The sequence below is a fragment of the Schistocerca piceifrons genome, chromosome 1, assembly GCF_021461385.2.
Source record: "Schistocerca piceifrons isolate TAMUIC-IGC-003096 chromosome 1, iqSchPice1.1, whole genome shotgun sequence".
NCBI lineage: Eukaryota > Metazoa > Arthropoda > Insecta > Orthoptera > Acrididae > Schistocerca > Schistocerca piceifrons.
This window is the reverse complement of record NC_060138.1, coordinates 897,310,739-897,336,540: the sequence shown is the minus strand read 5'-3', so window position 1 is coordinate 897,336,540 and position 25,802 is coordinate 897,310,739. Positions and strand designations below refer to the sequence as shown.

General features: G+C 38.9%; 1 protein-coding gene across 4 annotated transcripts in view; it reads left to right on the top strand.

Moving 5' to 3' along the window:
* Positions 1–25,802, top strand: part of LOC124716918 (serine protease svh-1-like) — a 470,384-nt gene that overhangs the window by 205,109 nt on the left and 239,473 nt on the right. The gene's annotated exons all lie outside the window — the stretch shown is intronic.

Genomic DNA, 25,802 nt, shown 5'->3' with positions numbered 1-25,802 from the left:
AAGAAGAAAAGAAACCCCAAAGACAGATTCCCATCCTGCTTCCCACCCCAAAAAATCCCTGCTTGGATAAGTTCTTCATCAAAGTGCTGGAGAATGGCTTATTTCAGCTTCACCAATACAGGCCCCAAAATTGAACTCAATAAACCCCTATTGTATGCCTGGAGAGAGTGATCCAACACCATGTGTGTGTGTGGAAAAAAAAGTGTACATTTTCTTCCAAAATAACTCTTTCTGGTAATTTGTTTGCAATGTATTTGATTCCTGTTATCTAATGATAAGGAAACTAATCTATATCTAAAAACAAAGATGATGTGACTTACCAAATGAAAGTGCTGGCAGGTCGACTGACACACAAACATACACACAAAATTCAAGCTTTCGCAACAAACTGTTGCCTCATCAGGAAAGAGGGAAGGAGAGGGATAGACGAAAGGAAGTGGATTTTAAGGGAGAGGGTAAGGAGTCATTCCAATCCCGGGAGTGGAAAGACTTACCTTAGGGGGAAAAAAGGACGGGTATACACTGGCACACACACACGTATCCATCCACACATATACAGACATAAGCAGTAAATATGTCTGCTTGTGTCTGTATATGTGTGGATGGATACGTGTGTGTGTGCGAGTGTATACCCGTCCTTTTTTCCCCCTAAGGTAAGTCTTTCCGCTCCCGGGATTGGAATGACTCCTTACCCTCTCCCTTAAAACCCACTTCCTTTCGTCTTTCCCTCTCCTTCCCTCTTTCCTGATGAGGCAACTGTTTGTTGCGAAAGCTTGAATTTTGTGTGTATGTTTGTGTGTCTGTCGACCTGCCAGCACTTTCATTTGGTAAGTCACATCATCTTTGTTTTTAGATATATTTTTCCTACGTGGAATGTTTCCCTTATTATAAGGAAACTAATCAGTAGATTAACTGTACATCTATTTATTTATTTTACTTTTAACAAAGTAGTGGTTTACAAATCCTTAGCTTCTCTACCTTGTACAGATCGTTTTATTAAACGTTATTTGGATCAACCGAGAAAACATCTTTTGCATGTGGTATACTTAGTATCTTATATGGTCCACTGTAATGAGAAAAAATGTATTCATTTTCTTCTGTACATTAGGACTGTGATGTACTTCTTTCACTAATATTAAGTCATCTGTATTACATGTTGGTGCTCTTGCATTCTCATTACATTAACTTGTCTTTCAGCTGTTTGCTGTAAATGATTCCTTACTATGTCTTCTAAATTTTCTCCTGTGATCATATTGTCATATGGCCATTTAAACAATTTAAACAAGCATTCACCGATAAATTTATGTTTCATTACATCTGCTGGGGATAAACCTGTAGACACAAGTGGTAACTTGTTTAATATAACCTGATATTCCAGTATCATTTGTGCCCAAGTTGTATGTTTGGTGCAACTATATGTTCTACACAATCATCCAATTTCGTTCTTAATATATTCACATAGGTTTGATTTATGTTATACTTCGATATAGTTATATGATGTATGCCTTCCCAAGCTAAGAATTCCTTAAAATTCTGATTACCATTATCAGTTAATAGTCATTTCAGTTTCCCATCCTCTGCAACATAATTGCACATACTATTGATCATTGTATCCATTTTGCTTGTTTAATAGGATATAATATGATTTATTTTGACCAACATTCTAAAAGTGCATGGATTTATATTGCGCCTCTCTTACCCATCAGTAAAAGATCGTAAAAATCCTATGCCTTTAAGCCATGTAAACTCTTCAGTGAACTAGGATACATTATATAATTAATACCACTGTTATCCACCTCAACTTTTTGACAAATTTAGCATGTCTGTATCAATGTAACAACTTTCTTTCTTAACCTCTTCAAGCAGTAAAACGTTTTCTTATGTCTTATACATTTATAAATACTGAAGTGACCATAACTTTTACATATGAAACATACTAACTTGGTCTCCTCACACTGCACAATCCATAGCTTCCAGCATTGTGTGTGTATTTTCTCTCCAAAATAATATTTTATCTACTAGTGTCCATAGGTATTCTAATCACAGTAGTGATTCCTGTATACATTGTTGAAGCTTACTTTTGAAATAGTCATCCTCATTTAATCCTCATCATATCTGTCCTGCTATAACTTAAACTTAAGAAATTAATTGAGAAAATTACTCCAGGCCCTTTAGTTCTTTTCATATCATTTATTCCCAGCAGTAACCTTGACAGGGTGGAGCTTGATTTTTAGAATCTTTAATATGTATAATGTCAATGCTAACCTGTTGAAAAACAGTACCCATCTCATCAGATGCCTGTGCAACAATCTGCTTGATGATCAGTGTATACTACTAAGTGCGATCCCAAAATAAGTATTTCAAATTTTTGTATACTCCGAACGATGGTTAGTAGTTCTTTTTTACTTGCAGAGTACTTTAGTTTGTATCTGCCTAGGCATCTATTAATGAAAGAAATTGTTCTATGCTCCCTGGCTTTGAGGTCCCATTCTCCCTGAAGTAATTTTGCAACTATACCATATTCTGATACATCACTTGCTAGTTTAAATGGTTCATTTGTTATTGGATGTCATAATACTATAGCGTTTACCAGTGCGTCTTTATTATTCTGAAAAGCTTTTGCAGTATTTTCATCCCAAATCCAAATAGATATCTGTTTCAATAATGCAGAGTGAACATGGATCATTCATTTCTTCTCCTTTTATATATCTATGATAGAATCCTGCTAGTCTGAAAAATGAACATAAATGGTTCAATTTATCAAACAATGGAAAATCCAGGATGGAATGTAACAATATTATGAAAAGGAAAGTTACTACTCACTATATAGCACAGATTCTAAGTTGCAGATAGGTACAAAAGCTTTATTTATGACAGTCTTTTTGTTATACCTATCTGTGACTCAGCATCTCCGCTATATGGTGAGTAGCAACTTTCCTTTACATAACAAATGGTTCACCTTATGTGGTTCTTGGCAATCCTTCATAGCTTTTATTCATTCGTGGTCTGTATTTATAGCATTTACTCCCACTAGTTGTCCTAGAAACTTTAATTCTTCTTAATCAAAATATGACTCTCCTGATTTGATAGTTACTCCTTTTGCATGGGATTTTTGCAACAACTTAGTTCATAAGGCACAATTTTCTTTTGTAGTAATAAAATATTGTCTACATAAATTAGAAGTTCTTGTAACAATTCTCTTCCAAGAACTTGATCTAGTGCTCTAATAAATACTGAAATGAAAATAGGTAACACTAAATTGATAAGATTTCCCATCGTATAAAAATGATGTATACTATCTATAATCTTCATTTAATCTTATCTGACAGTAAGAATCTGTGAAATCTACTGAAATAAAGAATTTTGCTTGTTCAAACCGTGCCCATGACTCATCAACACTTACAGGTATAGCATGTTCCATTTCTAAGTGCCTATTTAATGCTAGGACAGGCAACATGATTCAAACTCCTGTGCCTTTCATAACTATAGGTAAAGTGTTATTACAGACACTTAAACTATGTTTTATTACTTGGCTATCTATCATTTTATTGATTTCTTCTTGTACTGCTGCTTTTAATGTTATAGGAACTGCATAAGCTTTACAAAAGAATGATTTTTTGTTTTTGATCTTAAAACTACAAATGTAGTTGCATATAATGCCCTGTTTGTCTGAAAAATACTGTTTTGTAAATTCATACTATATACACCTGTTATTGGTAAAATAGAAAATAATTCTTTCTTCTCACACATAGTCATGAATTCTTCTGAGATTGAGGAAATCTCGCTACCTGAATCAAAATAAATTTCTACTTTTCTATGTCCTGTTTCCCAACTCACTAAAGTTTTTGGTATAATTTCCTTTGTTTCCTTATCTTCTCCTGGTAACCATTGTCTCTTTGGTATTATAGGTAACAAATGTATCATGTATCAGCCAAATACTGATTAGTTACATACTGGATTTTGGCGTGCAATCCAGGACAATCTTCATTTTCCGTGATTATAATTGCATAATTGTTCTGAGCTATATCGTTACTGCGATTAGTTATGTCTCCATTCTTAGAATTCATCTAGATATTTACCCTTTGTAAGGGCACTCAGCATACTTTTAATATGTACCTCAAGAACTATTGTAATGTTTTGGTTCTAGTAGTTCCAGTGTTACTTTTTCTGTGTGTTTGAAGACCAACACATTCACTTAAAACTGTCTTGGAAATCTTGCCAAGATTTAAAAACTTCTGAGGGGGCATTATTACATTCAGCTGCATTTGTGGTTAAATAACCTAAAGCAAAATTGATTTTCTTTTGATCATCTCACCTGCTTGGTGATGATCATGAAAATAATCTTAAAAAGTATATCGGATGAAACTTCCCCACTGGCTTAAATTTGGGAGATTGTTTTGACAAATGTGTGCATGACAATCAGTATTGTAGATAAACCCACAGAAAAAAATGATAAACTTTATACAGACATAAATAATATACAAAAAAATATTCAATTCACTATGGAAAAAGAAACAAAAGCAAATACATTTCTTGTATATAACAATAAAGAGAGACAACAGTAAACAAACATTTGACATCTTCAGAAAGCCAACAGCCATATATACAATTATACGTTTTTCATCCAACCAGCCACAAAATCAAAAATTAGCAGCCCTGTGACACATGTTACAGAGACTAAATAACATCTCACTCAGCAAAGAAAACTACGGAAAGAATAACAAACAATACAACTCATAGCCACAAAAAAATGGTTACCACACCCATCTAGTACAAAATCTCAACCAAAAAATTAAAACACAATTAAAGAAAAATGAAAATAAGCAGAGAACACAAACACCAAATGACGCCATGTACACTACAGCACACACAGAAACATACAACAGTAATGCTTACGACATGGCTAACAAAAAAAATGGTACACTTTAAAACACAGATGCAAAGCAACACACAAGATAGCCAACATATTAAAGAAATAGGGATGATGCATTTCTTACAGAGCAAGAAACAGACTCCAATCACATTTAAAAACAACAGACAAACGCCAAGGGGCAGGTATATACCAGCTATAGTGCCAACAATGTAAATCAGTATGTCTATGGATATCTAGGTAGGCACTTCAAAACTAATAAAGAACATATAAGAAGTTGGAAATATGGAAATAGCCATTCTACCTTCACCAAACACCTGATAAAACGTGGACATGAACTATCCAACATGGAACATGACGTGACAGTTATTAGAATGAATAATCACAACAAAAAACTCCTGACATTGCAAGAAAACTTTCACACACAAAGAGCCATTGCAATGGAAAGGAAGGTACTCAGTGACCAAATATATACAAACAATAACTCTCTGCTCATGTTAGTAGCAAAAAAAACCCAAAAAAAAACAGAGATCCAGAACATAACCAGAATAAATAATTAATTAATCTTCCTCTCCCCCCCCCTTTCTCTCTCTCTCTCTCTCTCTCTCAAACACACATAACAAATGAAAATATGAAACCACACACACAACACAAGCAAAAGATGAGAGATAAACACACAGTGACAATTGGCAACACTGCACACTGAAAACACACACATATTGAATACAAAATGTAAAGTGTAAGTGATGTGTTGAATCAAATGTGGATGACAGAACATTGGAAATCGAGCAACTGGACCATGGAGACTAATGAGCACATCTCCAGGACTACACAAATGGGGTAACAATGATGGAAATCGTAACACTGAACGATAATTTCACATCACAAAATTTCTGCTACAACAGAACAAGAGTATAACATGACAAAATGTAACATAGTAACATACTGTGACTACCACATGATACATTTATTGATACATTTATTGATATGGCAGCCAAGCGACTAGCGCGAGGTTTGGTGTTCTCGTAAAGATAAGTTATTTTAGATTATAAAACACATAGATTAGTACTGATTACGTGGTAAATAAGTGTATTAGTGTGCCGTTTAAGTGTACCATTAAAGGTTTCATTTCTCATTACGTAATATAGCAGAAAACGCGAAAAGACCGTACAGTCGTATTTTCTGTTTACGTTCTGCTGCAGCAAATCTATAGAATTTCGTTTAGTTGTTCCTTGCTCTCTCCAGCAATTTAACTTAGCGTACCTCTTCATTATTTAACTAGCATTTCCGGAAAGTAACGTAAAGTTTAACTTGTTGTTTCAGAAACTTTGCACTTTTGTTTTTGTTTACACACAGTTGCGTATAGGCCAAATTTGTGTAACCATATTTTCGTGTTTATCTGTAATTTAACTGACTTATTCTTAATAAATTATTACGTTTATCATGAGTGAAAAGTGCTTGACTTGCCGTAGAATTGTTAGGTCGGGGCTTTGGTGTGATGGGTGCTGTAGTTTTTTCCATGTGGGTGACTGTAGTGGCGTGGGAATAGGGGAAGTAAATGAGACTCATCAGTGGTTTTGTAGGATTTGTAGTAGAGATAGGAAGATACTGGAACAGGAGGGGAAAATTGCTGCCCTTCAGGCTGAGTTAGACAAGGCCAGGGGAGATCTTGACAGGTTAAGGAGGGAGAAGGGTAAAGAGAGGTGGGAAGTGGCAACAGGCAACAGGAGGAACAGGCCTAGAACTTTGTCTGACAGCTTTATGGTGAATGTGGAAAATAGATTTGACCTGTTGCTTCAGTTAGAAGCTGGTGAGCCTCAAGCAGTTACAGGTGTAGACAGGGCACAACAAACTTTCAGCAGCAAATTGAAAAGTAAGAATGTAGGGAAATCAGTAAAGAGAAAGAAAGTGTTGTTGTTAGGTAGTTCCCATGGAAGAGGTGTTGGCCAACTCTTGCAGGATGAACTAGGATCAGAATACCAGGTCACCAATTTTTTTAAACCTAGTGCTGGTCTGGAGCAGGTGACAGAGGATTTAGGATCACTTTGCAAAGATTTCACTAAGGAAGACACCGTGGTTATAGTGGGTGGGGCAGGTAACAGTATTGACAGAGATCCTGGGTACAGCATAGAGTGTGACCTGGCGAAGATTGCATCAGCATCGAGGCATACCAGTGTTGAGTTTGTATCTGTTCTTGGGCGCCATGACCGACCTCATTTGAACTCTTCTGTCAAGAGAGTTAATTTGGAGCTGGAACGGCTGCTCATGTCGGGTGCGGGGTCACACATTGGTGTGGTTCATGTTGATTCTGTCAGTAGGTGGGATTATACTAGGCATGGCCTTCACCTCAACAGGAAGGGGAAGGGTAAATTGGCTGGGGAAATAGCAGGAAAGTTAAAGGGGGGAGGCACTGTCATGAGTGGTAAAATACCAGTGGTTATAGGATTCAGAAAAGACCCTTTTTTAGGGTAGGGAGGACAGAAAGAAAACAAATTTTAAGAGAGGTTAGAACTGAGACAAACCTTCAGTTTGAGAAAGAAATCAAAAAACATAATTCCAGCTTATTACATCAACATAAACAGCCATTGGTTAAGAATTTTCAACTGTCAGCAGATATTTTAACTCCATCCAATTTTAAGTCAGTCAATGTGAAATGTCAGCTATCTTTATTGCATCAAAATATTCGAGGACTGAGAAATAAAATTAATGAATTAACTATCTGCATAGATGAATTAGAGTCTTCAAACCCAGCTGACATAATCTGCCTCTCTGAACATCATGTGACCACTGGTATAGAACTTTTAAGTGTTACAGGGTTTAGGTTAGCATCTCACTATTGTAGATCAGAAATGGAGAAAGGAGGAGTTGCCACATTCATCAGGAACTGTCATAAATTTAAGAACATAGACATTCATAAATTTTGCCTAGAACAGCATATGGAAGCATGTGCAACAGAATTAGATTTTCACAAAAAATCTTTCATAATATTAAGTGTATATCGAGCACCTGCAGGTAACTTTAATCTGTTTGTAAACCACCTTGAAGCTGTACTGGCCCATTTAACAACCAAAAACAAAGAAATAGTGGTTGCTGGTGATTTCAATGTAGATTTCCTTAAAGACTCTCCCAATAAGAACCTATTTGAGTTAGTAACACTATCATTCAACTTAATTCCCACAGTAAAGTTCCCCACTAGGATAACCACTTGCTCACAAACAGCCATTGATAATATCTTTATAGAAAAGTCAAATGAACAAAATTATATTACAAAACCAATAGTCAATGGCCTCTCAGACCATGACATGCAGTTCCTTCTGTTAAATGTTAATACTGAACAGGATATAAAATCTGTTAAATCTGAGCTCAAGAGGGTAATCAGTAAGCCAAAAATTGATTATTTTAGGACACTCCTCAGAGACATTCACTGGACTGATGTTTACAGTGCTCGTGGCATGAATGAAAAATATAACATTTTTGCTAATAAAGTGCTTACCTTATTTGAACACTGCTTTCCCCCAAAACTTACCAAGGTTAGAGCAAAGTCTACAAAGAAGCCATGGATTACTCGAGGAATAGGGGTATCTTGTAAAACAAAAAGAAAACTGTATCTGTCAATCCGAAACATTTCCAATGTTGATGCTATAGCACATTATAAGAAATACTGCAAAATATTAAAGACTGTAATACGGATGTCAAAGCAAATATATTACAAGGAAAAGATAGTCATATCAGATAACAAAATAAAGACAATATGGGATATAGTGAAGGAGGAGACCGGTAGAACCAGACATGAAGAGGAACAAATAGCATTAAGAGTAAATGATGCATTGGTGACAGATGTGTATAGTGTTGCAGAACTTTTTAACAAACATTTTATAACTGTTACTGAAAAGATGGGGTTGTCAGGTTCGGTAGATGCTGCTATGGATTACCTTAGACCAGACATTTCAAGTAACTTCCATAATATGAATTTGACCCTCACTACCCCAACAGAAATAATGTCCATCATAAAATCTTTAAAATCAAAAACATCTAGTGGGTATGATGAAATATCAACAAAGTTAATTAAAGAATGTGATTCTGAGCTAAGTAACATATTAAGCTATCTGTGTAACCAGTCGTTTATCAGTGGAATATTTCCCGAATGGCTGAAATATGCTGAAGTTAAGCCACTGTTTAAGAAGGGAGATAAAGAAATAGCATCAAATTTCCGTCCAATTTCACTGTTGCCAGCATTCTCAAAAATTTTCGAAAAAGTAATGTACAGTCGTCTTTATAACCATCTTATCTCAAATAACATACTGTCAAAGTCACAGTTTGGATTTCTAAAAGGTTCTGATATTGAGAAGGCTATCTACACTTACAGTGAAAATGTACTTAATTCATTAGACAAAAAATTGCAGGCAACTGGTATATTTTGTGATCTGTCAAAGGCATTTGACTGTGTAAATCACAATATCCTTTTAAGTAAACTAGAATATTATAGTGTAACAGGAAATGCTGCAAAATGGTTCAAATCTTATATCTCTGGCAGGAAACAAAGGGTGTTATTAGGAAAGAGACATGTATCAAGCTATCAGGCATCATCCAACTGGGAACTAATTACATGTGGGGTCCCACAAGGTTCCATTTTGGGGCCCTTACTTTTTCTTGTGTATATCAATGACCTTTCATCAGTAACATTACCAGATGCCAAGTTTGTTTTGTTTGCTGATGATACAAACATTGCAATAAATAGCAAATCAAGTGTAGTCTTAGAAAGATCAGCCAATAAAATATTTGTAGACATTAATCACTGGTTCCTGGCCAATTCTTTGTCACTAAACTTTGAAAAAACACACTACATGCAGTTCAGAACTTGTAAGGGGTGTCCCAAGAGTATAAGTCTAACATATGATGACAAGAAGATAGAAGAAGTGGACGGTGTTAAATTCTTGGGATTACAGCTCGATAATAAATTCAACTGGGAGGAGCACACCACAGAACTGCTGAAGCGTCTTAACAAATCTCTGTTTGCAATGCGAATTTTGTCAGACATAGGGGATATAAAAATGAAAAAGCTGGCATACTATGCTTACTTTCATTCCATAATGTCATATGGGATTATTTTCTGGGGTAATTCATCAAGCCAAGCTAAAGTTTTCCGGGCACAAAAACGTGCAGTAAGAATTATATGTGGTGTGAACTCAAGAACATCCTGCAGAAGCCTGTTTAGGGAACTAGGGATACTAACTACAGCTTCCCAATATATTTATTCCTTAATGAAATTTGTCATTAAAAATATATCACTTTTTCAAACCAACAGCTCAATTCATGGAATCAATACTAGAAATAAGAATAATCTTCACAAGGATTTAAAGTCACTTAGTCTTGTACAAAAAGGTGTGCATTATTCAGGAACACACATTTTCAATGACTTGCCAGCAGCCATAAAAAGCTTAACAACCAATGAAATTCAGTTTAAGAGAAGCCTAAAGGATTTATTGGTGGCCAACTCCTTCTACTCCATTGATGAATTTCTGAGGAAAACCAACTGATTTGTATATAAGTACAACATAACTTCTGCACAATTTCAGTGCAGTAATGTGTTCACTGAAAATTGTGTGTGTGTGTGTGTGTGTGTGTGTGTGTGTGTGTGTGTGTGTGTGTGTGTGTGTGTAAGTATAATCTAACTTCTGCACCATTTCAGTGCAGTAATGTGTTCATTGTAAATAAGTATTACAGTAGTTGTATTACATGTTTCTTACCTTATAAATAAATATAAAACTTTTTTATTTTAAATTCAGTGCAATAGTATTTGTAAAATGACTCTTAGTGTTCATTAAAAAATGACGATCATTCCACTTGGGACCTGTGGAATGGTACATTAGCTTATTTGTTTTAGTTTAAATATTTGTCATGTATTGTTGTTTTTCTGACATGTTCCACATCCTGGAGGACCTCCTCACTACGGATCAATTGGAATGAAAGTAAATCTAATCTAATCTAATCTATTTACTTGTAAATTATAGAGTGCAGCAATCAGTTGTCCTTTTTGAATTTTAATATGCAGATCCATATTTTGGCTAGAAGCTAGCCATTCTCAATGCACTATTATTTTTGCTAAAAGCATGTAAGTCCCTGTTGATTGGTTGAGTAGTATTTAATGAACTGTGGGTGAAAGCCAATCAACAGGGACTTATATGCTTTGAGTGAAAATATCAGTGCAGTGAGAATGGCTAGCTTCTAGCCAAAATCTGGATCCGCATATTAAAATTTAAAAGGGACGACTGATTGCTGCAATCTATAATTTACAAGTCAATATAACAGTCACTGAGTGCAACAGCTTTCCGGATGGACATTTATGTTTGTTGTTGTTGTGGTCTTCAGTCCTGAGACTGGTTTGATGCAGCTCTCCATGCTACTCTATCCTGCACAAGCTTCTTCATCTCCCGGTACCTACTGTAGCCTACATCCTTCTCAGTCTGCTTAGTGTAATCATCTCTTGGTCTCCCTCTACGATTATTACCCTCCACGCTGCCCTCCAGTACCAAATTGGTGATCCCTTGATGCCTCAGAACATGTCCTACCAACCGATCCCTTCTTCTAGTCAAGTTGTGCCACAAACTCGTCTTCTCCTCAATTCTATTCAGTACATCCTCATTAGTTATGTGATCTACCCATCTAATCTTCAGCATTCTTCTGTAGCACCACATTTCAAAAGCTTCTATTCTCTTCTTGTCTAAACTATTTATCGTCCACATTTCACTTCCATACATGACTACACTCCATACTAATACTTTCGGAAACAACTTCCTGACACTTAAATCTATACTCGATGTTAACAAATTTCTCTTCTTCAGAAACGCTCTCCTTGCCATTGTCAGTATACATTTTATATCCTCTCTACTTCGACAATCATCAGTTATTTTGCTCCCAAATAGCAAAACACCTTTACTACTTTAAGTGTCTCATTTCCTAATCTAATTCCCTCAGCATCACCCGTTTTAATTTGACTACATTCCATTATCCTCATTTTGCTTTTGTTGATGTTCATCTTATACCCTCCTTTCAAGACACTGTCCATTCCGTTCAACTGCTGTTCCAAGTCCTTTGCTGTCTGTGACAGAATTACAATGTCATCGGCAAACCTCAAAGTTTTTATTTCTTCTCCATGGATTTTAATACCTACTCCGAACTTTTCTTTTGTTTCCTTTACTGCTTGCTCAATATACAGATTGAATAGCATTGGGGAGAGGCTACAACCCTGTCTCACTCCCTTCCCAACCACTGCTTCCCTTTCATGTCCCTTGACTCTTATAACTGCCATCTGGTTTCTGTACAAATTGTAAATAGCCTTTCGCTCCCTGTATTTTACCCCTGCCACCTTCAGAATTTGAAATATAGTATTCCAGTCAACATTGTCAAAAGCTTTCTCTAAGTCTACAAATGCTAGAAACTTAGGTTTGCCTTTCCTTAATCTTTCTTCTAAGATAAGTTGTAGGGTCAGTATTGCCTCACATGTTCCAACATTTCTACGGTATCCAAATTGAACTTTCCTGAGGTCGGCTTCTACCAGTTTTTCCATTCGTCTGTAAAGAATTCACGTTAGTATTTTGCAGCTGTGACTTATTAAACTGATAGTTCAGTAATTTTCACATCTGTCAACACCTGCTTTCTTTGGGATTGGAATTATTGTATTCTTCTTGAAGTCTGAGGGAATTTTGCCTGTCTCATACATCTTGTTCACCAGATGGTAGAGTTTTGTTAGGCCTGGCTCTCCCAAGGCTGTCAGTAGTTCTAATGGAATGTTGTCTACTCCCGGGGCCTTGTTTTGACTTAGGTCTTTCAGTGCTCTGTCAAACTCTTCACACAGTATCATATCTCCCTTTTCATCTTCATCTACCTCCTCTTCCATTTCCATAATATTGTCCTCAAGAACATCGCCCCTGTATAGACCCTCTATAAACTCCTTCCACCTTTCTGCTTTCCCTTCTTTGCTTAGAACTGGGTTGCCATCTGAGCTCTTGATATTCATGCAAATGGTTCTCTTTTCTCCAAAGGTCTTTTTAATTTTCCTGCAGGCAGTATCTATCTTACACCTCATGAGATAAGCCTCTACATCCTTACATTTGTCCTCTAGCCATCCCTGCTTAGCCATTTTACACTTCCTGTCAACCTCATTTTTGAGTCGTTTGTATTCCTTTTTGCCTGCTTCATTTACTGCATTTTTGTATTTTCTCCTTTCATCAATTAAATTCAGTATCTCTTCTGTTACCCAAGGATTTCTACTAGCCCTCATCTTTTTACCTACTTGATCGTCTGCTGCCTTCACTGTTTCATTCCTCAAAGCTCCCCATTCTTCTTCTACTGTATTTCCTTCCCCCATTCCTGTCAATTATTCCCTTATGCTCTCCCTGAAACTCTGTACAACCTCTTGTTCTTTTAGTTTAGCCATGTCCCACCCCCTTAAATTCCCACCTTTTTGCAGTTTCTTCAGTTTTAATCTACAGTTCATAAAAAATAGATTGTGGTCAGAGTCCACATCTGCCCCTGGAAATGTCTTACAATTTAAAATCTGGTTCCTAAATCTCTGTCTTACCATTACGTAATATATCTAAAACCTTTTAGTATCTCCAGGTTTCTTCCATGTATACAACCTTCTTTCATGATTCTTGAACCAAGTGTTAGCTATGATTAAGTTATGCTCTGTGCAAAATTCTACCAGGCAGCTTCTTCTTTCATTTCTTAGCCCCAATCCGTATTCACCTACTATGTTTCCTTCTCTTCCTTTTCCTACTGTCAAATTCCAGTCACCCATGACTATTAAATTTTCGTCTCCCTTTACTACCTGAATAATTTCTTTTATCTCATCATACATTTCATCAATTTCTTCATCATCTGCAGAGCTAGTTGTCATATACACTTGTACTACTGTAGTCGGTGTGGGCTTCATGTCTATCTTGGCCACAATAATGCATTCACTATGCTGTTTGTAGTAGCTTACCCGCACTCCAATTTTTTTATTCATTATTAAACCTACTCCTGCATTACCCCTATTTGATTTTGTATTTATAACCCTGTATTCACCTGACCAAAAGTCTTGTTCCTCCTGCCACCAAACTTCACTGATTCCCACTATATCTAACTTTAACCTATCCATTTCCCTTTTTAAATTTTCTAACCTACCTACCCGATTATGGGATCTGACATTCCACGCTCCGATCCGTAGAACGCCAGTTTTCTTTTTCCTGATAACAACGTCCTCCTGAGTAGTCCCCGCCCAGAGATCCGAATGGGGGACTATTTTACCTCCGGAATATTTTACCCAAGAGGACGCTGCATACCCTCAGGGAAAATTATGGCTGTAGTTTCCCCTTGCTTTCAACCATTTGCAGTACCACAACAGCAAGGCCGTTTTGGTTAGTGTTACAGGGCCAGATCAGTCAATCATCCAGACTGTTGCCCCTGCAACTACTGAAAAGGCTGCTGTCCCTCTTCAGGAACCACACGTTTGTCTGGCCTCTCAACAGATACCCCTCCGTTGTGGTTGCACCTACGGTACGGCTATCTGTGTCGTTGAGGCACGCAAGCCTCCCCACCAACGGCATGAGCATGAGTGTACATGATTCTTTTTATAGATTTAATAATGGACATTCATTACATCTATAAAAAGAATCATGTACACTCATGCTCATAAATTAAGGATATTGCTGATCCATGGTGAAACAATGCTCTGGTGGGCGGTTTGTAGGTTTAAATCACCTCAGGGTATGACCATGCGGTGCATTTGACCTGCGGTCATCACACGGTGGTGCTGGCAGCAGTCCACATACACAGAGGTGTGTTGGTGTATGTCAGAGTACGGTGCAGCGAGTAAGTGTGCAGATGTTTTCAGACATTATAGTGGTGACTGTGTGTTGAAAATGGCTCAAAGAATACATATTGATGACGTTATGAGGGGTAGAATACTAGGACAACTGGAGGCTGGTCAAACACAGCAGGTCGTAGCACGGGCCCTCCGTGTGTCACAAAGTGTGATCTCAAGATTATGGCAATGATTCCAGCAGACAGGAAACGTGTCCAGGTGCTACAGTATGGGACATCCACAGTGTACAACACCACAAGAAAACTGATATCTCACCATCAGTGCCCACAGACAGCCACGGAGTAATGCAGGTAGCCTCGTTTGGGACCTTCCTGAGCCACTGGAACAGTTGTCTCCAGACACACAATCTACAGATGACTGAACAGACATGGTTTATTTGCCTGGAGACCTGCAAGGTGCATTCCACTGACCTCTGGTCACAGGAGAGCCCGTAGAGCCTGGTGTCAAGAACACAGTACATGGTCATTGGAACAGTGGTCCCAGGTTGGGACGAGTTGAGGTACAGTCTGAACAGTGGTTCTCACTGGGTTTTCATCTGGCATGTCTCGCGTCCGTCGGCCGTCGTAATTTATTATATTATTATTGTTATTATTATTTTTTGATTGTTGCCGACTTACGTGGTGGGCCTTAATAAAAATGATATTTAAGTTGAACAATGTAATAAACTTTTCGTATTAATTTCCTCGGCTAGTCAGTTCACTTTAAAGCAAGAAATCTTTAGTTATTAATTAAAATTGCGGCCCACACACGCGCGAGAGTATTTTTCTTACCTCCGTTAGCCATTTTATTGTAGTCGGAGTCCTGGCTCTGGCTCTCGGCTATGGTACTGAAAATAAGAATCTTAAAGCTAAGTACTTTCTGCAACATCGGGCGGCTGTGGAGAAAAATTAATATTATGTTAATAGCGGGCGAGTTTTCCGCTTCCGCTAATTTTTTATAAGTTAATATCGCCACATAATGGCGTCATTGGCTGCATCGGCCGCTGCGATTGTTGAACTGCGAATTACTTGAATGCAGGTTAATCCAAGGAAGGCGGACATGAAATCGGGATCACCTCTTACAAATTAAAAGTGCACAATAATATTAAATCAGTATATTATATGCTTAACTCATACAAATATGCTTACATTCGTCAGCACACGCAAGATGTCCCTCTAGACACATTCAAGACAAAAGAAGAAGTGAAGTCGACTAAAAAAATTAACAAAAGAGCGTATCTTGTCGTCTCTTTAGATCATTCTGTCATAAATTATTTCTTTGCAATCTAAACCTACACAGAGAAATTATTATTTTACGGCTACATGATAAAAATTTGGCACTGGGGACGCTATATTGCCCCCCGAAATGTTTATGTCATAAAAAATGTTCGTGTTTTTTGACATAAATATTTCCTCTTTCATGTCCACAGTGTCCACACGCAGATTTTTCTTTCACAGTTTACATATGTCACATCGTATGTTTACACAGTAGTAATTACTGAGGTGTGTTGCACACAAGGTGTAATACAGATGAAGTTCAAGGTATACAACCACGAGTTAGTCCGGAATATTTGAAGTCCCAGGGGTGTCAACTGTTTGCTCCCGATTTGGCGCGGCCGTAGGGAAACCTGGGGAAAACCTCGGCGGAGTGACAGACTAACTGCTTTGGTCACTTTCACTTAATTGTTTCTGGAATTTCATTGGAGTACAGGATGTGCATACAAATATTTTTGTTGCAATATGCAAAAAATGAGGTCATTATAACATTTGATTGCGGTGTCGTTGATGATCTATGCCGCGACGTTTAGCTCGCGACGGCGTCGGTTGGCGTGTTCGGTGCTCGGCGTTCGCGGCGGCTGCGGAGAGGTCAACGCCCGCTCGACGCCAGCGTGTGTCTTGCCGTCGCGGAACATCAGAATCAGCTGATCGGCTGCACGGTTGGCGATGCGCTTCTGTCTCGACCAGGCGTGACAGAGTGGGATGATATCCGCCTCCCGCGCTTGTTTGCAGGAGTCAGCTCTGCTACGCATCTCCGATGTAGTACATGAAACATACACACAACCAACGTAATATTTGTTTCCCGCTGCAGATGGTTACGCTGGTGGGAAAGAAGCATTTATTAGTGCGGCAGTTGTTGTTAAGTTTTCGCCAGTTTCCGAGTGTCAAGCTAGCAATGTCTTGCAGAATACATGACATGGACCTTCTCCCGTGAATGCAGTTTTGATGCAATACTGTTTCCATCACACGTCAGTTTTTGTCTTGACAAAATTATTTGTTTTCGCCGCACTCGCAGGCACTGGTGAGTGTCCCAACAGTCCACGCATCACATTCCAATCTCACATTGTTGTACTCACTGAAATTACAGTCTGTCCCAAAAATATTGACTGTGGGTTCACTTCACGTTAACAGTTCACATTTATAAGCAAATTCACAGTTTTTCGTGCGTAATATTGGCGTTTGGCATCTTTACCGCTGTTGAACGTTCAATACTAGCACTTCACTGTCCATATCACAGTTTCACCTTCACAATTTTTCACACTGTTTAAAGTAACTGTTTCGATTAGTTCACAAACACTAATGTATTTCATTCAGTCTGAACTGGATTTTGGCTTGTGCTGGATTTTACCAGTCTCTCGCACTAATTATCTCTTTTCATTTTCCACTTAGAGTCGTACTTGCCTTCAGATATTTTGACTATACAATTGTATTTCCGTCTCATCTGAGGTAAGTCCCCATGTCATGTCTGCCCACTCATTGCGTACTTGCCCTCCAGAGCCAGGCTCGACTTTACAAAACTTTGCCTCTCGCATTATTGTAGACATTTTATAATCTAGGCCTAGCGTGCAAGTTCCTAGATTAATGTTAGATTTGTGACTTTTGTTTACACTACAAATTCGTGCAAATCTCTGCCTTAGCAGATGGCAATATATTTTAACAGTGCTTAGCGGTAATCGCATTTACTGATTTGCTTTGTACCTTGTCCACAACACATGAGGTACCTTGGGTGATGTACACCCTGCACTCATGTTGTTTAGTAAATTATGATTGAGCATATTTCAAGATTGGTATAGACATAAATACATGGAACAACATATACATTATAATATTAAATTTTCATAAGTTTCATTACTACTACAGTTCAAAAATATTCATGACACTAATAAAAAATTCTGTCATCATTACATGCTATTGAAAATTTTTTTTTAATATTTTTTTTTAGCATTTTTCAACATGAAATTTTTAAAATATTCTTAAATCTATGTTCATTTTTTTTTCAAAATGCAATTGTTTAAAAATACTATTATTCCTTAACATCTACAAAATTGAATCGCACTAATCTTGTGTGCCTCATTGTCTTTAAATGTTACACTAAAATCTGAACATTTACTCACAAAAAAATACACTATAAACTTAACCTATTATTCACATATGTAAAAGTTGCTCTACTGAGCGAACTTCTTTAAGTCTTTGTAAGTATTTTTTCTTATTTCCTTCGTAATTGCCTCCTTATTTGACCATGGGATGGTGTAGTTTGCGTGACAGAAAGTATCGTGAGGTACCACTTCTATGTTATAGGTGTAGCCCTCGATAACACCGGGTTTTTCCGAAAACACATTCTCATAATCTGTAAGTAGCTGAGTCAATTCGTTTCGTTGTGCTTCCGTCAAATGTTCTGACTCCCTAACTTTCATGGCTATCAGTTTCCTTTTTTCCTCTTTATCTCCAGTAATAAATTCTTTATAATATGCTTGTCTTGTACTTAAGTCAGAATATAAATTCATTACCTGTATTCCTTCGAATCTCGTTTGAAAGCTCCGGCAATATTTACCGTGCACTTCCCGTGTCCTCAACAACGGCAAAACTACACGTCTATCCTCATTCATAAGGCTTACTTCCCCGCACAAGAGGTCGATTTTTGCGTCCCTCTGGCGTAAAAATTCCATTCCCAGGATGCAAGCAACACCTAATCCTTTAACTACTAGGAACGAGCTTTTCATTGCTTCATTTCCTACCGTAAACTCGACTTGCACCTGGTGCTTTATGATATGAGATTGTGCACCTATTGCACCTGTTACACAACAATTCTTCACTGGCAATACTGGTATTCTATTATTTTGACTCAAGTACTTGTAAAAATTTGCACTCATGACATTGGTTGACGTACCGGTATCAACTGTTATCTGTATTGGTGCTCCGTACATATCTGCTTGCAATATAGCCTGCACAACACTTTTGCCGGTTCAGTTACATTTCTGCAGTATGTCTACAAGTTCCTTTTCTATTTTTGTTCCTTCATTGTATCTCAGCATACAAAGCTTATGGCTGTCATCCGTGAATGTGCCCTCACTACACCATCCTGCAGCCAACAACGGAGAGCGTATTGTGGCTGTCTTTAGTTTAACGGATGAGCATTAGTGGGTTGACAGTTGTCAGTCACTTCCACTAACCTCATATTGTGTTTCTGGTTGTTGTTGTTGCTACTGTTGGGTTGGCCGCCCTGCCTCCCCGATGGTGTATTTTGATATTGTGAATGGCTCTGGTTTTGCGGTGGTCGGTTGTAACTTCCTGACATGTTCTGTGACGAACCTGGGTTGGCGTTCCATTGTGGCGCTGTATTTTTTTGCCACTGTGGTGTCGGTTCATTACAACCATGCCACTGGTTTCGGTTGTTCCGCCATTGCGGATTGCCATTACCATTATATCCATTACTCATACGTCCATCATGATGTCTCTTTCGATTTTGACAATTATAACCGTTGCCGTTATAACCATTGCCATTGTTTGTGCCTCGATTCTGTTGCCAGTGCTCTTGCCTATTCCCGTTACCATTTGGTACTAAGTTACTACCATTACTGTGGCTGCTATTGTAATCGGCTTTTTGTTGATTACGGCCTGCATGGTTCCACTTGTTTTCGGTTTTCATATCTTCGATCAATAAGTCAACAGAATCCACTATTTCCATGAATTGTTCTATATCGTATTCCGGCACATTGATGAAATATCTTTTAATTTCACTGGGCAACTTCATTTTTATTAATCTGATTATCTCACGATCGGACATTGGCTCATCCCAGTACCTGGTTCTGTTTATATACTTTTCGAAATATTTGCGTAACGTTCCCATCTTAGGATTGTACATTTCTGGACTGTACAACTCCTTTCGTAGTCTTTCTTGGACGCTATCAGACCAGAATTTTTGCAAGAATGCACCTTCAAACTGTTGCATCGTTAGACATTTTTCAGACACGTCGGTGGCCCACAGTGCCGCGTCACCTTGAATAAAGGAGACCACAAACTGTATTCTTTGTCTTTCCGTCCATGTCCTGGGAAACACATTCCTGAAGCTCTTAATAAATACAACAGGGTGAACATTTCGTTTTTCGCTATTGAAAGGTTGGAATGTCCTGTGTTTTATTACATTGTCCTCTTTTTTGCACCTCTGATTGCTACATTCTGGGACATTCATCACTTCGTGATGTGCGCTGCATGGTATCGCATGTTGTTCGTGCTCATAATTCGCATTAGGTTGCGGTTGCGCACTCGCACCCTGCCTACCGTCAGCGTTATTACAGTAATCAGTACGCGGAGTCGGATTCATGATCTGTCTGCCACTGTTTACATTGCTTTCCAACGCAGACAGTCTCCGCGCGACCTCCTGTTGCCAATTTGGCAACTCCGCTGTCACACGGAATTTGATCTCTGTTAATTCGGCATGTAGTGCAGCAGCGCTAGCGTCAATATTTACACTCGCGGCCGCAGTCGCTTGTTTTTACGTCGCTTTCAATCCTTGCAGATATCTCGCGATCCTTTACTTCTAGCCATTCATTTAATTGTTTTTCTACTTTTTGAGCTTGCACTTCCAAATATGCGTCAATACTTTTCCGTGCATCTATCTCCACATTATCCACACGGTTGGTTAAAGTCTGGACATTGTCTTCAAGCCTAGGCTGTGATATCTGTAATTTTTGGATCTCGCCGGCTAAGCTTTGCACAAGATCGGGGATTTCTTTGCAAGCGTCCCGCATCTCGGCAAGTTCGCTTTGGATCCTATCTAGTTTCGCTTCATTGCGCTGCTCTTGCTCACGTAGCATCTGAGCCAGCTTTTGATCTCTTTCCCTATCTCTTTCTTCTAACCTGCGCAGAAATTCTGCAAATGGGTCTGCAATCGGTGAGCATACTGGTGCCCCGCTTAATCTAGCACTCGATTGGCCCCCCTGCCCAGGCAGTGGAGTTGTTACTCTATACCCATTCTGCTGTGGAGCGTCATTCACCGACCGGAGATCCTCGCCCCCCGCTCCGGAAATTATGTTATCCGAGGCGGTGGCTTGGGATTCGGTTACGTATTGCAAATGATCCTCACTTTCCATATTAACAAAATTTTGTTCGTCTGGTACGGATGCTTTAGCTTGTCCTATCTTACCCATAATAAATTCACTTTAAGCCACTGACAAATCTTTAACACTGATACACACACGAATAATTATCCCCTCCAAAAATAAACATATAAATAAACAAAACGAATAATTATCCCCTCCAAAAATAAACACATAAATACACAAAACACCGAAGGTATCTCATGTGCACATGGGTTCGATATTCCGCACAGAGCTACACAGGATGCTTGCACAATAGGCCTTACCTTACTTATTTTTCTTTCTCGCAATCCTTTTTCTTTTCTACACTTTTTCCTCTCCAGATCTCCTCAGGGTGTGGTTTTGTTGTTGTACATGTAAAAGAATTCATACAAGCATTAATATTTTACAACAATTAGACACATACATAATTACATTCAATACAATAGAATCATATTAATCGGGCCCCAAAGTTGCGGCGCCAATCTCACGTCCGTCGGCCGTCGTAATTTAATATATTATTATTGTTATTATTATTTTTTGATTGTTGCCGACTTACGTGGTGGGCCTTAATAAAAATGATATTTAAGTTGAACAATGTAATAAACTTTTCATATTAATTTCCTCGGCTAGTCAGTTCACTTTAAAGCAAGAAATCTGTAGTTATTAATTAAAATTGCGGCCCACACACGCGCGAGAGTATTTTTCTTACCTCCCTTAACCATTTTATTGTAGTCGGAGTCCTGGCTCTGGTTCTCGGCTATGGTACTGAAAATAAGAATCTTAAAGCTAAGTACTTTCTGCAACGTCGGGCGGCTGTGGAGAAAAATTAATATTATGTTAATAGCGGGCGAGTTTTCCGCTTCCGCTAATTTTTTATAAGTTAATATCGCCACATAATGGCGTCATTGGCTGCATCGGCTGCTGCGATTGTTGAACTGTAAATTACTTGAATGCAGGTTAATCCAAGGAAGGCGGACATGAAATCGGGATCACCTCTTACAAATTAAAAGTGCACAATAATATTAAATCAGTATATTATATGCTTAACTCATACAAATATGCTTACATTCGTCAGCACACGCAAGATGTCCCTCTAGACACATTCAAGACAAAAGAAGAAGCGAAGTCGACTAAAAAAATTAACAAAAGAGCGTATCTTGTCGTCTCTTTAGATCATTCTGTCATAAATTATTTCTTTGCAATCTAAACCTACACAGAGAAATTATTATTTTACTGCTACATGATAAAAATTTGGCACTGGGGACGCTATACATGAATCAGGAACCAGATACCAACCCCTTATTGTCTTTGAAAGGGACCTGTATGGAGGTCATGGTTTGATGGTGTGGGGTGGGATTATGATTGGTGCACGTACACCCCTGCATGTCTTTGGCAGAGGAACTGTAACAGGTCAGGTGTATCGGGATGTCATTTTGCACCAGTATGTCCACCTCTTCAGGGGTGCAGTGGGTCCCACCTTCCACCTGATGGATGATAATGCACGAGACCCCACCGAGTTGCCATCGTGGAGGAGTACCTTGAAACAGAAGATATCAGGTGAATTGAGTGGCTTGCCTGTTCTCCAGACCTAAATTCCATCGAGCATGTCTGGGATGCTCTCAGTCAATGTATCGCTGCATGTATTCAAACCCCTACGACACTTCAGGAGCCCCGACAGGAACTGGTGCAAGAATGGGAGGCTATACCCCAGCAGCTGCTTGACCACCTGATCCAGAGGATGCCAACCCATTGCGTAGCCTGTGTACGTGTGCACGGTGATCACATCCCATATTGATGTCAGGGTACATGCACGGGAAACAGTGGCATTTTGTAGCACATGTGTTTCGGGACAATTTTCTCAACTTATCACCAATACCGTGGACTTACAGATCTGTGTCATGTGTGTTCCCTATGTGCCTATGCTATTAGCACCAGTTTTGGGATGGCAGAAAATAGTGAGTCGGCATTGGAATGGCACCAGTGACCAGTACAAGACAAAAGTTAGACCAACAGCAGCCATCTACAGTGTTGTTGGGCTGATGAAGTGGTGATAACTTCAGCAGCTGATAGGAGATAGGAGTCAACCAACAATGGCCACAGGGGCCAAGATGGCGCCTGCAGAGCATCTGTGCCCAGTGGAAGGCACAAGCTTAATCAACGATGTTTGCCAGAGACTTGAAGGTGTCAGTAGGGTACTGGCCCAGAAGCAAGGCATGTATCAAGGTGGTGGCAGTTTGCCTGGATGCAGAAGGTATGGTGCATCATCAGCCCAGGTGCCATCAGGCTCAGCCAGATGCAGGTTGGCAGATGGGATGTCAGCAACCCATTCGTGGCTGATGGAAGGCAGATGCTTGATTGTTGAGGGTCATTTGAGCTGCAGTGATGCTGACGAGGTTGGCTGGATTCTGTGGGCCAGTGGGACATCAGGCACCAGCAGGCTCAGCTAGACGTTGGAAGGGCAAAGGCCAGGTGGGACACAACTCTAGTCATTTCTAGACACAATGCCAGGTGAAGATGCTGGAAATGGTGACAGAAAGGCCTCACTGTCAACTTTTGTGGCCTTAGGTGGTGGCAAGGTTAGCTAAAAATAAACAACTGTTTCCCAGATAGGCATCTGTAACATTTTACTGCACAAATAAAGGCAAAGGTTAACAATAGCACATCTGGTAAATAAAACTGAGAATGCTCCTCTGGATCTGGTGGGCAGGGTGCTGACTAGCCAGTCCTAGTGGCATCGTCATGAGCCTGCAGGATCCTGGAATAATGCTATTGCATAGGTGCAGCTGTCGACTTGTGTGACATTACAGCAAGGATGCACCCAGTGCCTGGCATGATGCTGGGGTGAGGGTGCAGCTGGCACCCAGTGTGATTCTGTGGTTGGGGTGTGGCTGGTGCTCAGTGTGATGTTGCAGGTACAGGATTGGCAGGAGCCCAGCATGTATTGCGGCACTGGCTTTGCCGCAGTCTGGTACGATGTTGTGATCTGAGTTTAGTAGGTGACTAGTGATGCTTCAACACCAGCTTGGCTGCAGTTCAGTGTGGAGCAGTGCCAGAAGCACTGCAGGGTGTGGAAGCAACAGAGTCAGCTCGGCAGGAGCCTGATGTGAGCTGTGATGGCAACATGGCAGAAACCCAGTGGGAGCAGCAGCATTAGTGAAGCCAATGGGCCAGCAGCAGTGACTGTTGAGAGGAAGCAGTTGACCATTGGCGGCCACCTGGGGTGCAACAATACTGATGGGCTGATGCTTTTTCCCTCACTTAGAATAATGATTGTCATCAATAATTGTTTTGGCTGTGTCCCACTTTCACATGTTCATTTACATAAGACCCTTATTCCCATACTTACAGCACCAATAAATATTTATACTTGTTGCTCATTTATTCCACTTGCCTTTTTGTCTTTCATTTCATTAAGACTCTTTACTGCTTTGTCTTTCAGAATGTGGTAACCTTTCTAATCTTCACCATCATCCAGCAATTTGTCTTCTTCAGTAGACAGGCACCTTTCCTTTTGTTTTCTTTCACTCAGGTCTTCAGTCTACTATTGTGGTATGTTAAACACTTTTCATTGCTCAGAAAGTGTAATTATCTCATTATGATCAGTTGCCATTCAATTTATATTTCTTTTCTCATCTTCAAATACTCTTTCTTTAACTCTCCTGTATAAAATTTCATAATTTCCTAACTTCTTTAATGTCTCTATTACCTCACACTTTTGCATCAGTTTTCCTATCTTTGTTCTATGTTGATTTACCTAATCTTCTATATTTTTCCCCATTATTTTATGCTACATTTTCATCAACATTTCATGAGTTACCTATTCTTTTCTAACTTTACTTCCCTTCATATCATCTATGGACTAAAATCACTTTTCTATTGCTCTCAATCAGATTGAGACATCCGAGTAAAATAATGTCTTTTATGGTTGTTAGAATGTTGGTTTCCTATAATCAGGAAATTTCATTTTTCTTGGTCCCGTCCATATTTCCAAAAAATATCACCACCTACCTTCACTGTCACCATTCCATTCCATTACTTTCTTGTGTCAGTATCGTTCATGGGAAAGGAAAAGGGAAATTTTATATGGTAATGGAAACCCCTTGGTGGAATGTAAATAATCGAAAGAGTGAACGTAACAACTCGTAGTATCGTTGAGCATTGCATGGTCAACAGGCCCATAAACAAGACTGAAAATATTGCTAAGTTTTCAACCAGTGTCGTTCTTCAAAGCCACCTAGTATGAAATATAGATACACCTGCACGTTTTCATTATCCTGTCCAACTACATTGTAATGTTGTTACAACCCACTTGGACTTCCAAGCTTCACACATCCATTTTATGCTTATTACTATATTTAATCCTTATTTTCCACTGCCACTGAGGTCTACTTATTGTCCCTGCTCTCCTGCTGCCCAACATCTCCCTAATCCGTCCTTGTCTTCACAAATAAACACCTCCCAGTTGAACACTCCTTTCCTCTCCTGCATACTTGTCTGCTTGGACAACTGCAATTAAACATTGTGTGTGTGTGTGTGTGTGTGTGTGTGTGTGTGTGTGTGTGTGTGTGTGTGTGTGTGTGTGTTATGTTTTTTTTGTTGTTGTGTGTATCTATGTGTCATGCATCTTTCAACTGCAATAGAGTCTTTGCTATTAATCACTTCTGTTTATTTCTTTGTAATGAAACAGCTTATATGAATTATTTCTGGAATTGTTCCAAATAGATTAGTAA